We start from the raw sequence: 14,021 nt of genomic DNA, 5'->3' as shown, positions 1-14,021 counted from the left end.
CACACCCCCACCAGGGGCAACAATATCCTAGACCTAGTCATTACCAACATGAGTGACCGGTGTTCCACACCTGAAGTCAACTCCTTGTTGATCCGAGCCGACCATAAGCTTATCACCCTTGATATCCACATCCCACCCCCACCCCCCGTTAAGGAAACCACAGTAAAACATTTCTCCAAAGCCAACTTCATGCTTTTTAAGACAGAAGTGGTGAACTTCATGACACCCATGCAGATGGACAATACAGTTACAACTGCTGAATCCTACACAAATGCACTCTATAAGCACTTACACAAGTGTGTGGATCATGCTATCCCAAACAGAACCAAGATGCTATCCTCCAAAAAAAGGAAGCCAATCTGGTGGTCCCCTGCCATAAACAAACTGTACAACAAAAGGAAGAAACTGTTGCAAAAGAGAGTAAAATCCCATGAGTGGAGGAGCTCCCTGGTCAGCCTCAATAAGAAGCTGAGATCCCTTATAAGATCCTCCAAAGCTAGCTATGAAAACAAAATCCCCACTAAATTCAAGGACAACCACAAAGCATTCTATAGCTATGTCAAGAATCTAAATGGCAACACCCAGATCTGTTCTGAGTTACAGCACAAAGGCAAGAAAATTACAGAACCAACTGATATTGCCAACATCCTGGCAAATAGGTTCAGTGCTAACTTTACCCCTCTCTTACCCCCTAAAGGGCCCATATCTATACAGGAAGAATGCAGAGTCCCTGTAATCACAACTACACAGGTAAAAGCTGCACTCTCTAAAGCCAAAAACACAACATCCATGGGACCGAACAACATCCCAGGCTGCGTTTTGCACAAACGTCAGAACCAACTAGCTCCCCACTTTATCACCATGTTTAATAATAGCCTTGCATCAGGCTTTGTGCCCACTGAATGGTGCACAGCAACAGTTATCTCACTCCACAAAGGGGGAGCCACCACTGATCCCGGTTACTATCCACCTATTAGCCTAACGAGCCTGGTATGCAAGGCCATGGAGCGTATCATCATGGAACTCATAAACAAAGACATTGGTAACCTCCAAACTCTGGATCCCACCCAGTTCGGGTTTGTGAAAGGCAGATCATGCCTCCTGAACCTGATCGACTTCTTTGAGGCAGTCACCAAAGCCGTGGATGAGGGTAAGGTGGTTCACACAGCCTAGCTTGACCTCGGCAAGGCTTTTGGCACTATCCCCCCATTCTGGAATTATAGCTAAACTCACTAAACTAGGTATAAATCCCTATGTCACAAGATGGGTTGTCAACTGGCTCACTGACAGAACCCACACTGTAAAAGTTGCAGACTCCAAATCTGACCTCAAAGCAGTGACAAGTGGATTACCACAGGGCTCCGTCCTGGGACCTCTCCTGTTTGGTATCTACTTCTCTGAAGTACAGGCCAACACAGAAGGCCTCTGGCTAATGAAGTTTGCAGATGACTGCAAACAAGTAGCCATAGTCAAGTCCCCAAATGATGTGGACATCCTACAGAAGGGCCTCACTGAGGCAGATGCCTGGTGTCAGAGCCATGGCCTTAAGCCCAATGCCAAAAAGTGCAGTGTCATCCCCTTTGGTAAAAACTCTGTACCCATGAGCTACCACATAGGCAGCAATCTACTTAACACTGAATGCGTGATAAGAGACCTTGGGACCCAGGTGGACAGTAGTCTCTCCTTTGATAGTCACATCGCCACAGTAGTCAGGAAGTCCTTCTGCATGGCACACCTCATCATAAAAGGGTTCTCATCCAGGAAAAAAGAGGTCATTGTTCCCCTCTACTCATCACTCATTAGACCTATTATAGAGTACAATGCCCCTTTTGAATGTACCTCACAAGACATCTGCAGCAGCTGGAAAGGACACAGAAGTACCTCACAAAGAGAAGAACCTAAGCATGGTGTGGATTGACTACAAAAAAGCATTTGACAGTATTGCACATTCATGTATAAAAGAGTGCTTAAAAATGTATAAGATGCACCCTGCACTGATAAACTACATGACAGTGACCATGAAGCAGTGGCAAACCACTTTGCAGTTTAGCCATGATAAATGACAAATTATTATTCCAGGGATAAAAATCCAAAGAGGCATATTCCAGGGTGACTCTCTGTCACAGTTGCTCTTTTGCCTTGCCCTTAGCCCATTAAGCTCTCTGCTAAACTGATTAGGTCATGGCTGTAATATTGCTCCCAGAAAACATCAGATGATGTAAGAATGCCATTTGGTCTTGATAAATGTGCAAAAGGAACCTTTAAAGCGGGAAAGCTGCAGCACTAAAAATAATCAGTTTGTGACAAGAATGTGATATAAAAGAACTTGAGCAAGAGGGAGTGTGTAAATATTTGGGAACTGATGAAAGATCAACAGTAAAACATGAACAAATGTGAATAAAACTTAGGAATATTTTAGAAGACTTAAATCAATCCTAAAAACAACATTGACAAAATTCAAACTGTAAACCAATTTGCTTTTGTTGTCCTGACTTAGAATTTTGGAGTGATTAACTGGCCCCAAAAGGTGTTGAGCAGATTAGACAGGGAAAACAAGAAGGATGCTTCATGCTTATCAAATGATTTATAAAACATCCATGCATACCAAGATTACAGTATATATTCCCTGTTCTGAAGAAGGTATGGGCCTTCTTGAAATTTATCACATGTATAGATCAGAAATCATGAGACTGCATACATATCTGCTGACCTCACAAGACCCAAATATAGTGAAAGTTTTGAAATATGAGGAAAATAAATCTTAGATGACTTCCCTTATTAATCTAGCAGAAGCATATTGGCCACAAGCGGGAATGGAAATCAAACCAGAATTAGATAAAAATCAGGCAGCAACTGAATGTGCCAAAAAACAAAAGAAAGAATATAAGGTGAAGGATCAGATGAGAAGGCAAGAAATATGGAAAATGCATAAATATAGTTGCAAATATATAAAACTTCTTGAAGAACCTCTTGCTGATCAGGATCAAATACAGGAATGGTTAAGGAAAGGTGAATTTAAACCAAAAGATGAAAGGTTAATATTGGTGGCCCAAGATAGTGGGCTACATACACGTTGGTTTACAAAGACCATTGAACATGTGTTAGAAATAGACAAATGTAGGTTTTGTAAAACAGAATTGGAAACAGTTGCACACCTTGTTGCTGGTTGTGATACACTAATGGTAGAAGGACTGTATACTGAAAGGCATAATAATGTGGAAAGACTGTTGCAACGGGATTGTGTAAACATTATAATACTGAAGTAGCTGAAAAACACTGGAAACATAAGCAACAAAGCATCATAGAAAATGATGAAGTCTACATCACAAAGAATCACACATTGCCAACAGTTCAAAAAACAGATGCAAGAAAACCAGATTTAGTGGTCTGTGAAAAGAAGACAAAAGTAGCATTGATCAATGAAATTGCTACACTCTGTGACTACAGTGTCTTGCGTACAGAAAGACACAAAGTCATAAAATATCAAGATGTGAAGGCAGAAATGACAGTAATGTGGAAGAAAGATACCCAGACAGTTCCAACAGTAGTAGAAGCAATGGGTCTTATAAAAAAGAATTTACAATTGTATTTAGGTATGCTACCAATACATGTAACTCCATACAAATTGCAGAAGAAGTCATTACTGGGAACACTGTGGGGGCTGTGAAGACTACTTCTAGCTGACATCAAAGACTGAAACAATACTAATTTTATGAACTTTAAACATATTTTGACTTAAGAATGTGGTCCATTCCCATCATGGTATTATAAACCCAAATGATTTGGAGAAATTCAAAAAAGTGAATTAGAAATCACACATCCAGTGGTCTGGAAATGGCTTGTAGAGGGTCATAAAGGAGCTCTGCTTCACAATGTGTGTATGCATGTTTGAGGTGATGACATTGTCAGTGTTCTGCAGAAAGGATTTATGTAGACTGGGGGAAAAAGATGATGTTGGATTCTGGGGGCTGTATAAAAGGTTCTCCTGAATGGGAGTCAAATGATAACAGATTCAAACATCATGCAATGATCATAATATACCACTAAGCCACACACACACACACACACACACACACACACACACACACACACAGATGCACAGTTGACTGAGGTCAGATTCAAACACCATGCCTAAGTATACAAGCTGGATTCCATACATCATAAGACTAGCACCTCCATGGAGGTTTAATTTGTATTCTGTCAGAGTGAGCTTTATACTGAGAAGATCTTGGGAGGTGCGTCTGACATAGCCGTGGACTCACTGCCCAGTGTGAAAATTGTTTCCAGACTGATAGTTGAAGGAAGACAGTAGTAGGTAGACTTATGCTGACATGAGTATACAGACACACACACACACACACACACACACACACACACACACACACACACACACACACACACACACACACACACACACACACACACAATTTGACTGAGGTCAGACTCACACACCATACCTGCCTAGGAATACAAGCTGAATTCAATCAATGTAAGCCTAACACCACCATGGAAATCTGACTTAAAGTTTGTTAGAGTACACTTTACACTGGATGACATCACTGGTGTAGGTGAGAAGAAGATGTTGGGAGGAATGTCTAAAATAGTTGTGGACTCAAATCCAGTTGTAAGATTATCTTCAGACTGATAGTTCATGGAAGACACACACACACGTTGATTGTTGTGTGATTAGAACCCCTACCTATCCAGTTACATAAACTAGAAAATGCAGTACTTAACACTAGCACTGCCACATAAGTCTGACATAATGCTGCCAGTGTACAATTTATATACTATGATATCCTCAGTGTATGCTGAGAAGAAGATACTGGGAGGAGTGTCTGACAGAGCTGTGGGTTCACATCCTGGTGTAAAATTGTCTTCAGACTGATAGCTGAAGGAAGACACAAACACAAGTTCATTGTTGTGAGATTAGAACTCCTACCTATCTAGTTATACAAGCTACAGAACACAGTACTTAACACTACAGTCACCACAGAAGGCTGGCTTTAATGCTGTCACTTTATAGAGGATGACATCATCAGTGTATGCTGAAAAGAAGATGTTGAGAGGAGTGCCTGGCAGAGCTGTGGAGTCGCATCCTGGTGCAAAATTGTTGCTAGAGTGATAGTTGAAGGAAGACAGTTGTGGGTAGGCTTATACTGATGGGAGTCTCTACACACACACCAGCTTTGGGCTGTGAGATTATATCCCCTACATAATCTATAGAACACATTACTTAACACTAGTTACACCATAGGAATTTGACTTTAACACTATTAGACTGCACTTTATAGAGGTTGACATCATCAGTGTATGCTGAGAAGAGGATGTTTTGTGGGTTGTCTGTCTACCATTGCTTTGCTGAAGAATAAAATATGCATCTTCCTTTGGCTACATAGGTTGTCACTGTCCCTTCAAATGTGTGACTTTGACATGTGTAAAGTAGGATTTCCTTGGTGGAATCTAGATATATTGGCCAGGTCCATAGACAGTTTTTCTTCTTGACAATATGTATCCAACACTGGGCAAAACTCATACTGGTAGTGCCTTTCCTTTGATTGAGCTGCCTGTGTAGCTTTCTAAGCCCTTTCTGTTTTATCAGCTGTAGTGCTCATGATGTCTGGCAGCATGCAACTGTAGTATGTCATGCTAAATGCCACTTTGGGTGTTATTGCATAATGCAGTGAGTGTTTGCCTCATACCTCATTGTACACCCAATTAACTTGTGATTTCTCTTGAAGCAGATTCTTCCACAGTTTGTAAAATCATCTGCATGCTGGATATAAATGCTTCTTCAACTTTGGTTTTTCGTTTAGCGCAGAGATGTTGCATCATGTGCCACAGAGAAAGCTTGATTAACAGGTGGATTTTCTCCACTAAGTACTGTCTAGAGTTCTGATGGCCTTGGATCACTGGTAAGCCTATTTATGCTGTAGAAGGCAGATAAAATGCAGTGCTTCACTGTCTCCTTCAGCAGATAACCCTGTTTGCTCACAGTCTACCATCGCGCAAATGGGGAAGGCAAGCAGAACATTTCATTTTTGAAGTGAGCTTTGGAGCTAACATGGAAAGGTAAAATAAGATATGTAGAGCACCACTGATCATCACTAAACATTGGTACTTCACAGTCCCATTTCACCACATCACGCATCCATTAACCATTTGCCAACCTTCAAACAAATATGTTTCTCAACATTGCACTTTCAAGAATGATTTGGAACAAAATAAGCATTGCTAGTGAATGATATAACTTCATTGCATGGAAATTGTGTAATGCACTGATGTGAAATGCAGTGAACTATGTGGTTAATTGGCCATTTCATTCTGGACAGTTGGCTCTGCACTGCAGCACTAACACTTATAATTGATATACAACCACAGAAAACTATGGTGTATAGAATCATGTTGTATCCTTCATACACTGGAATATTAAGTATTGCTTAGTACTAACAGGCCAAACTGCCCATGCATGCACACATATCATAGTTAATATCAGTAACATTCATTCTTGTTTACATACCATCATCATAACCTAATGATTCATGAATGATTCATTGTCCAGTCTGTCTTTCACAATTGTGTGTGTGTGTGTGTGTGTGTGTGTGTGTGTGTGTGTGTGTGTGTGTGTGTGTGTGTGTGTGTGTGTGTGTATCATATGTACAAGATAGATAGGTGCATGTTGTCACTGTCTATTTTGCAGTATACATTAATGACAGCATAGCTGACAGAAGTCAGCAGTATATATGGATTATTGAACATAACATTGGCCTTACTTCATCATATCAATAAATAAGGGTTTGCAAAAAAACTTCAGCATCACAATATCATCTCTGACACAGAATGGTGCATGTGGACATATATGCTTTTGTTATTTACCCATTGTTATCTACAGATGCATGTCTGTTTATATATATATATATATATATATATATATATATATATATATATATATAACTTGCTGTATATATTTAGACATATAGATGTAGACATATATATCTATAGATGTAGGCATTTGTATGTATATATGTATATATATATATATATATATATATATATATATATATATATATATATATATTTATATATATATCTACATATATAGGATATGTTTTACCTATTTAGATATTAATATATATGCACACACACATACATCTACGTATTGAAATACATTTCCTGTACTGCTGAATGACTGGGCTGGGTGATATGTTTGTGAAAAAATCAGGGTTATGCATATCTGACATGGCTTAGTGGTAAATCACTTTGGCTATGATGTGCAGGGTCATGGGTTCGAGCCTTGTAAAGGCTGTTTATTTTGTTGCTGGGCAGAACAAGGGCCGTTGGATACAGAGTGATTAAGGCACTTTTGAGCAGTTGTAAGCGGGTTTGCGCAGATTTGCGCGAGGGTAAGCAATGCTTACCTCAGGTTACATATGCTTACAGAGAGTTAGCTTGAAAATTGCTTATCCTGTGTGTGCATTGCTTACCCCCACACAAACGCAGTTAAGCTCGCTTACTAGTGCTTAAGTATGCTTACTACTGCTTATTGGTGCTTAAACCTGGTTACTAGTGCTTTATTCATTACAACACTGACACCTTACATGTGCATTTACTACAGTACTCCAGTTCATAAATATATGTTATTTAGTGGGTTATGCAACATAAATATTAGTCATAATGTGCTTTGCCATGGAAAATGGAATGTGCTGCAGTGGGACTCAAACCAGGAATGCCTGCTCATAAGGTGAATGCTCTGCCTACTACACTATTGCTATGCTGCTTCATTTGCATATATCTTCTTTGTTATCCTCTTCAGCCATTTAAGCTGCATTAACCATAGCTAAGTAATGGGCACACCCATGCATCTATGGTTAGCTTTAATCGGGTTTTAAAATTAAAAAAAAGGTTTTGTTCATTTTATTGGTGATTACTTGCTGTTGTACACGAGGGTGAATGTTGTTGGGGATATGCGGACACCTATGAATGGTCTCTCTCATTTCTTACTCCTTTCTGTTGTTCTTCATTGCAGGGGTTTGTATATTCTGTGAGCTCTGCTCTTAGACACGTCCCCTGCACTCTTACACGCTCCGTGTAAGATTAGCAGATCAGGCAGCATGCCTCATTACTATGCATGGCGCGTTGACGTCCTGCTCCTAAACGGCCATCTTCATGCAGGACTAAGCTAGTCATGCACGGAGGAATAGTAAATCCGGGGGCCAATTCAAGTTTAGGAATAAGAATAATTTTAGCAATAGATTTGTGGGTATCTAGAGTAGACACCATCATGTTTGTAACTGTTGCATCGATCATTCAGCTAGATTAGAAATGTATGCTTAGTTTGCAAGGTATTAGTTGTCATCTTTAGATTTGACTTTAGATTAAAATAAGTTGAAACTGTCTAATGCAAGTTTCAATTTAAGGGTATACACTGATATATTACAAACCTAATTAGATTCCAGCAAGTTACGACAGACCATTTATTAGTATACTTCAAATGTGGAATACAAAAGATGTGATATTTTATGCTGTCAAAATACATTATCATGAATTATGGATCTAAACTAGGTTGTGTTAAAAAGAGCAGTCATGCCAGTAGTGTACTAGTACAATATTCTTGTTTTAACCTTAACCTTTGAGTTTGGTGATTTGGAGTGTGCTGGTTAAGTTATGCAATCCAATCACAATATAATTCAAGTGAGAAAATAACCTATACATCAGTAGTGGTCCTAGTAATACATTTTTTTTTGCCCCCACATAATCTACCTGCTATCTGCCTTACCTGCACTCTTGTGGATTATTCATTCCGCTTATGGGGGAGATGAAATCAAGCCCATTTGCTCCCTTAGCACACAGGGGAAAAGCTCTATAGACCATTTGTTTTCCCTTGAGGCAACAATTCTAGTAGCACATTCATTTCCCCACTGAGAGTTATTGTGAAGGAGTGAGCCTGTTAAAATCAGTCACAAAGAACCGCTAGAACACACTGAGGGTATAGTACCAATATGGCTGCAGTAAGTTTGATTACAAAGCGTTCTATTGTTCATAGTGAAAATCATTATCTTTAGTTGATATTTGAACGCTGGTATACCAGTGTTACTATTTGCCAGCTGAAATTAGAAAATAATAAAAAAAATCACGTTTCAAAGAGAAACCAGTGCAGCAATAGATTAATACTCTTCTAAGTAACTACTTCACGGACAAAGAATAATATGCAATACATTGTTTTATTTTACTGAACCACACTATATGCGAACAGCGTCACTGTTTTCTTATTAAGATAATGTATAATGTATTTATTTATTATTTATCATTTGTTTACTGAGTATGTGAGATGTTCTCTTGACCCTTTATAGCCATAATCTGAGCTCAAAGAACAGTGAAAAAAGTAATTAAGTACATAATTTAAATGTAAGGTAACAGCAAATGCAATGAGATGCACAGTAGCATTTGATTTCTCCTAGCATTTAAGATAAAATTACATTAGAAACATATGCTAACATATTACATAACATATTAGTAACATATTGGGTTACATGCTGTTTTCATCAGGTTTACATACATGTGTGTAATGCCATTAAACAAAATCCATTGTAACATATGCTCACACACTATTGTCTGAAACATAGTCTTACTTTTTCAACCTATTCTTAACCATTGCATCAGCAGTAGGTTATTGGTCATTGTGTGACTGTTTAGAGGCATTTAAGGTTTCCTGTTCTTGGATTTCATTAGGTAGGTAGCTGCAGATTACTGGACCCACCTTAGAAAAAGTCTCTTTTACTCACAGTTGTTTGGTAGCATGAGCAGGTAAAGGCAAGATTGTCATATTGGCTGTTTCTCAGAATGTAATTGTATTCATTAATGTGTCACTGCACCTAGAGCATAGGGCAGTGACAGCTTCTAAAATGTAGAAAACAGAGGGGATAGCAGTAATGCATCCTTAACAGTAACTGGCAGCCACTTGCTATCTTGTGGTAAAATACAGTGATGAACAAATGGATCAGCCGATCGTATAAATCTGTAAATATTTTTATTTAATTCTGCATATTAAAGGGGAAGGACATGCAGCAGAGGTAGACAATATTTAAAGGTTGGAATGTTGAACATTTCTAGCTCTTGTGCTTGAAGAAGAACATGGTTTTCTTATTTGCACTAAGGGAAGATCCAGGACAAATCAGAATGTCACCATTGTGACCGCTGTGATCTATACCTCTCACCTCAATTTTATCTGTGAAATAAGAAACTGCAGTTTTATACAAGAGGGCAATCCTTGAAATGTTAACTGTGGAAAAAGTGCAAAAAGAAAATAGTGTTGGGGTAAAAAAGAATACCATCCACTGTTCTAAGGAAAATTGCTTAGTTCTTTTGTTACGTAATAAACCAATATATCACTTGTACATGCATACAAATCAACATACAAAACCTATTTACTGAATAAACATAATTAAAAAGAATTCTTCCAGTCTGGCATCTTGAAATTAGATGCTTAATTCAGGCAATCCAACAATGGCTTGTGACACAGGCAAGATTTATTTATTTATTTATTTTTTTCCATAATAAATCTTTATTGTTATATACTTTACATACAAAATTATAAAATACAAACTACTAACTAACACTGTAACAATCACACCACACAATATACAATATTTACAAGAATGCTTCCATATAACACATTAGAATTATAAGAAAAACACAGGAATAATTAGTAAGTTTCCAATATTGAACAGTTTGATTAGACATTTCTCCCCAAATATAGCAATGATTATTACTATCTTCAATTCAAAAGTTTTATGCTAATATAATATTAAATATCTGTTCCCAAATTTTCAGATTATTGATACCCTTACTATGTGAATTTAAAAGTAGTTTATGAGCTAGTATATGTTTTGTCGTCAACACTCTGAAATTTTGCCATGATGTTTTAGTTGGATCTAGCCAATTTGAAGCTATATAAAGCTTCATTAGTAAGAAAATATTAATATGAACTATACTCTGTGATCTGGTAAGTTCCTTCGGGGGAATATGCAAAATCATAAATTTCCAAGACAGTGTTGTACTTTGGTAGCCCACTTTCTGAAGTTGAATTTTAAGGGAATTCCACAGTTTATATACACACTTACAGGTCCAGAACATATGAAGAAGATCAGCCGGTTGAGTTTTGCAGTATGGACATGTTGCAGAGTTTTTAGAATTAAATTTATGCAGGACAAGGTGTGTATAATATGCATTATTCCAAATCATCAGCTGTGTATATAACAGTTTTTGAAGGGAAGTTGATTTAATAGTCAATTCAATTGCCTTTAACATATTACTTTTATCTGTCAATAATATTTTCTCTTCCCAATAATTTGATAACAAAACTTTACCTTGAAATTTAAGTTCTTTAATTAATTTATTCGTAACTGTTATACATTTAATATCCTGTTGGAGAGCTTGCCACACCTCAGAGCATTTATTTATAGTCTCTTCATCCAGTTTAAAGTTTTGTAGGTAACTTATAGTAAATTCTCTAATTTGTCTAAGAATAGTCAGGTAATTTTTAGGTAAATTGAATTCTTGTCTTATTTGGTTGGGCGATCGATCCAGATGTTTATATATATCGATCATAGTTAAATTCACAATTAATGGAAACTTCTTTAGATCAATTAATTGGTTGTTCAGCTTTACATTTGGGTTCCTGTGAAAGGGCTGAAAGACCATCATATGCTGAAGTAAATCCAATGATTGAAATAGACTCTGTAAAGATAATATTTCAGTTTTAATGTGTTCCACAATCCCATATACCTTCAGAATATCTTTACTTAGAAAGGGCATTGCTTTAGGATTAATGTTCAACTTTAGAATATATTGATAGTTCAGGGTTAGCCAAGTTGGTGCCCACTTAGTACTAGTTATCTCATGACTGGCCATTCTTGAAATCCTATTAGAATTCACAATCAGATAATACGTTTCAAAATTAGGCAACTCCAGACCTCCTTTACTTTTTGGGGTCATTAATTTGTCATAAGATACCCTAGTTTTCTTTGGCCCCCAAATAAATTTAGCCAAATCTTTATGAATTTGTTTAAAAAATGTTCTTGAAAGAGATAAATGGGCTGACCTAAAAATATACAGTAACCGTGGCAATACATTCATTTTTATAATAGAAACCTTTGCTTATACTGGCAAGTGCAAATTTTTCCATCTCACAAAATCAGAAACTATTTGTTCCCAAACTATTTTAATGTTATTGTTATAGAAATCTTTATTATCTGTGGAAAACACAACACCAAGGTATTTAATATTATCTTTGAATGTTACCTGCCCCACTAAAGGTAATAATGAGAAAGGTTTAGGTGTCTTTAAAGGGAATATATTGGTTTTCCCCAAATTAATTTTATAGTTAGAAACCTCTGAAAAACCATTAACCGCTTTCAATATCTTCTCAGTGTCTGATATTGTAGATGCACAATAAATATTCAGATCATCAGCAAAAGCTGCCATTAATAGTTTAGTTCCATACATTATTGGGACATTATGATAAACCTTCTGCTTAATATATAAGAACAAGGGTTCAAGATAAATATTAAATAGTAAAGGGGACAAAGGACAACCCTGTCTCATTCCCTACCTAATCTGTATTCTTTTGGAAAAACTTCTGTTAATGTACAGTGTAGTATAAGGATTACTATATAAAATTTGTAAGATTTGAACAAATTCCAGGGATATATTAAAATAAGGTAAGAGATAAAACAGAAAATTTGTGTCTACCCTATCAAAGGCCTTCTGTGCATCTATTATAAGAGCATATATATTCAGATTATTTTGCTTTGCATGCGCTATCATGGTATGTAATGAAAGGGTATTATCACTTGTTTGTCTACCTGTCATAAATCCAGCCTGTTCTTTAGATATTATATGAATCATGATTTTCTTCAATCTAAATGCTATAATTGAGGTTAAAATTTTCATGTCTACGTTAATTAATGATATCGGTCTATAATTATCTGGATTCTGGGGATCTCAGTTAACTTTATGTATAAGAATAGTTTTAGAAGCATTAAGATGAGGATCATGAATTTTATTCCTAATTATATAGTTAAACACACCTGAAAGTATCTTACCGATAGACTCTGCAAACTTCTTGTAAAACTCCACTGTCATCCCATCAGGACCTGGTGATTTCTTTGGTTTCATATGCTCAATTATATATATTATTTCTTCTTCTGATATCGGTTTAACCAAATCATTTTGAAAATCCTCTCCTATTTTTGGAAACTTAATCAGGTGTAAAAAGTGTTCATAAACTGTATTAAAGGATATATCCTTCTGCCCCTCATAAATATTAGTATATCTTTTCTCAAAGATATCAATAATATCTGCAATTTTATGATATATCTTATTATTAAGTTGTATTTCCGAAATTTGCCCATTTGTTTTTGATTGATTAATGATCCTAGTCAGCACTCTCGATGGCATTTGAGCATGATTAGCATACTTAACTAGAGTCTTATAATCTTGAAATGTTACTCTCGAGTTTTGAATTAAGAAGAGATCCCTTTGACATTTAAGCAACTCTTTCTCTGTTTGCTCATTAAAGTTTAACATTAGCTCTTGATCGAGTAGTTTAATTTTGGATTCCAAGTTTTGAATATCTTTATTTAATATTTTTTTATAATAAGAGGCTTTTTGCAAAAGAACCCCTCTTGTTTGAGCTTTAACTGCAGCCCATTCAATATCTGGGGCATTCTGATGTTTATTTAAACCACCCAGTAAATCTTTAAGGTAGTTTGAAATTTCTTGTAATATGTCATCCTTATTTAGCAAGTTTGGATTCAGAGACCAATTATACCCTCTTTGTCGTAAGATATCTTTTACTTCTTTAGCAAAACTCAGCGAAATGTTTGAGTGATCTGATAGGTATCTGGCATGTGTAACAACAGTAGGGTCTAAGTTAATCAATGATCTTGAAATCAGAAAAAAATCTATTCTGGACCACATTTTGTGACATGGGGAATAAAATGTAAAATTATTAGTACTAT

Source organism: Protopterus annectens, chromosome 6.part0 (genome assembly GCF_019279795.1).
Source record: "Protopterus annectens isolate FY-2018-M chromosome 6.part0, PAN1.0, whole genome shotgun sequence".
Classification (NCBI taxonomy): domain Eukaryota; kingdom Metazoa; phylum Chordata; order Ceratodontiformes; family Protopteridae; genus Protopterus; species Protopterus annectens.
The sequence above is the reverse complement of the archived record's forward strand: the minus strand, read 5'-3'. Positions refer to the sequence as shown.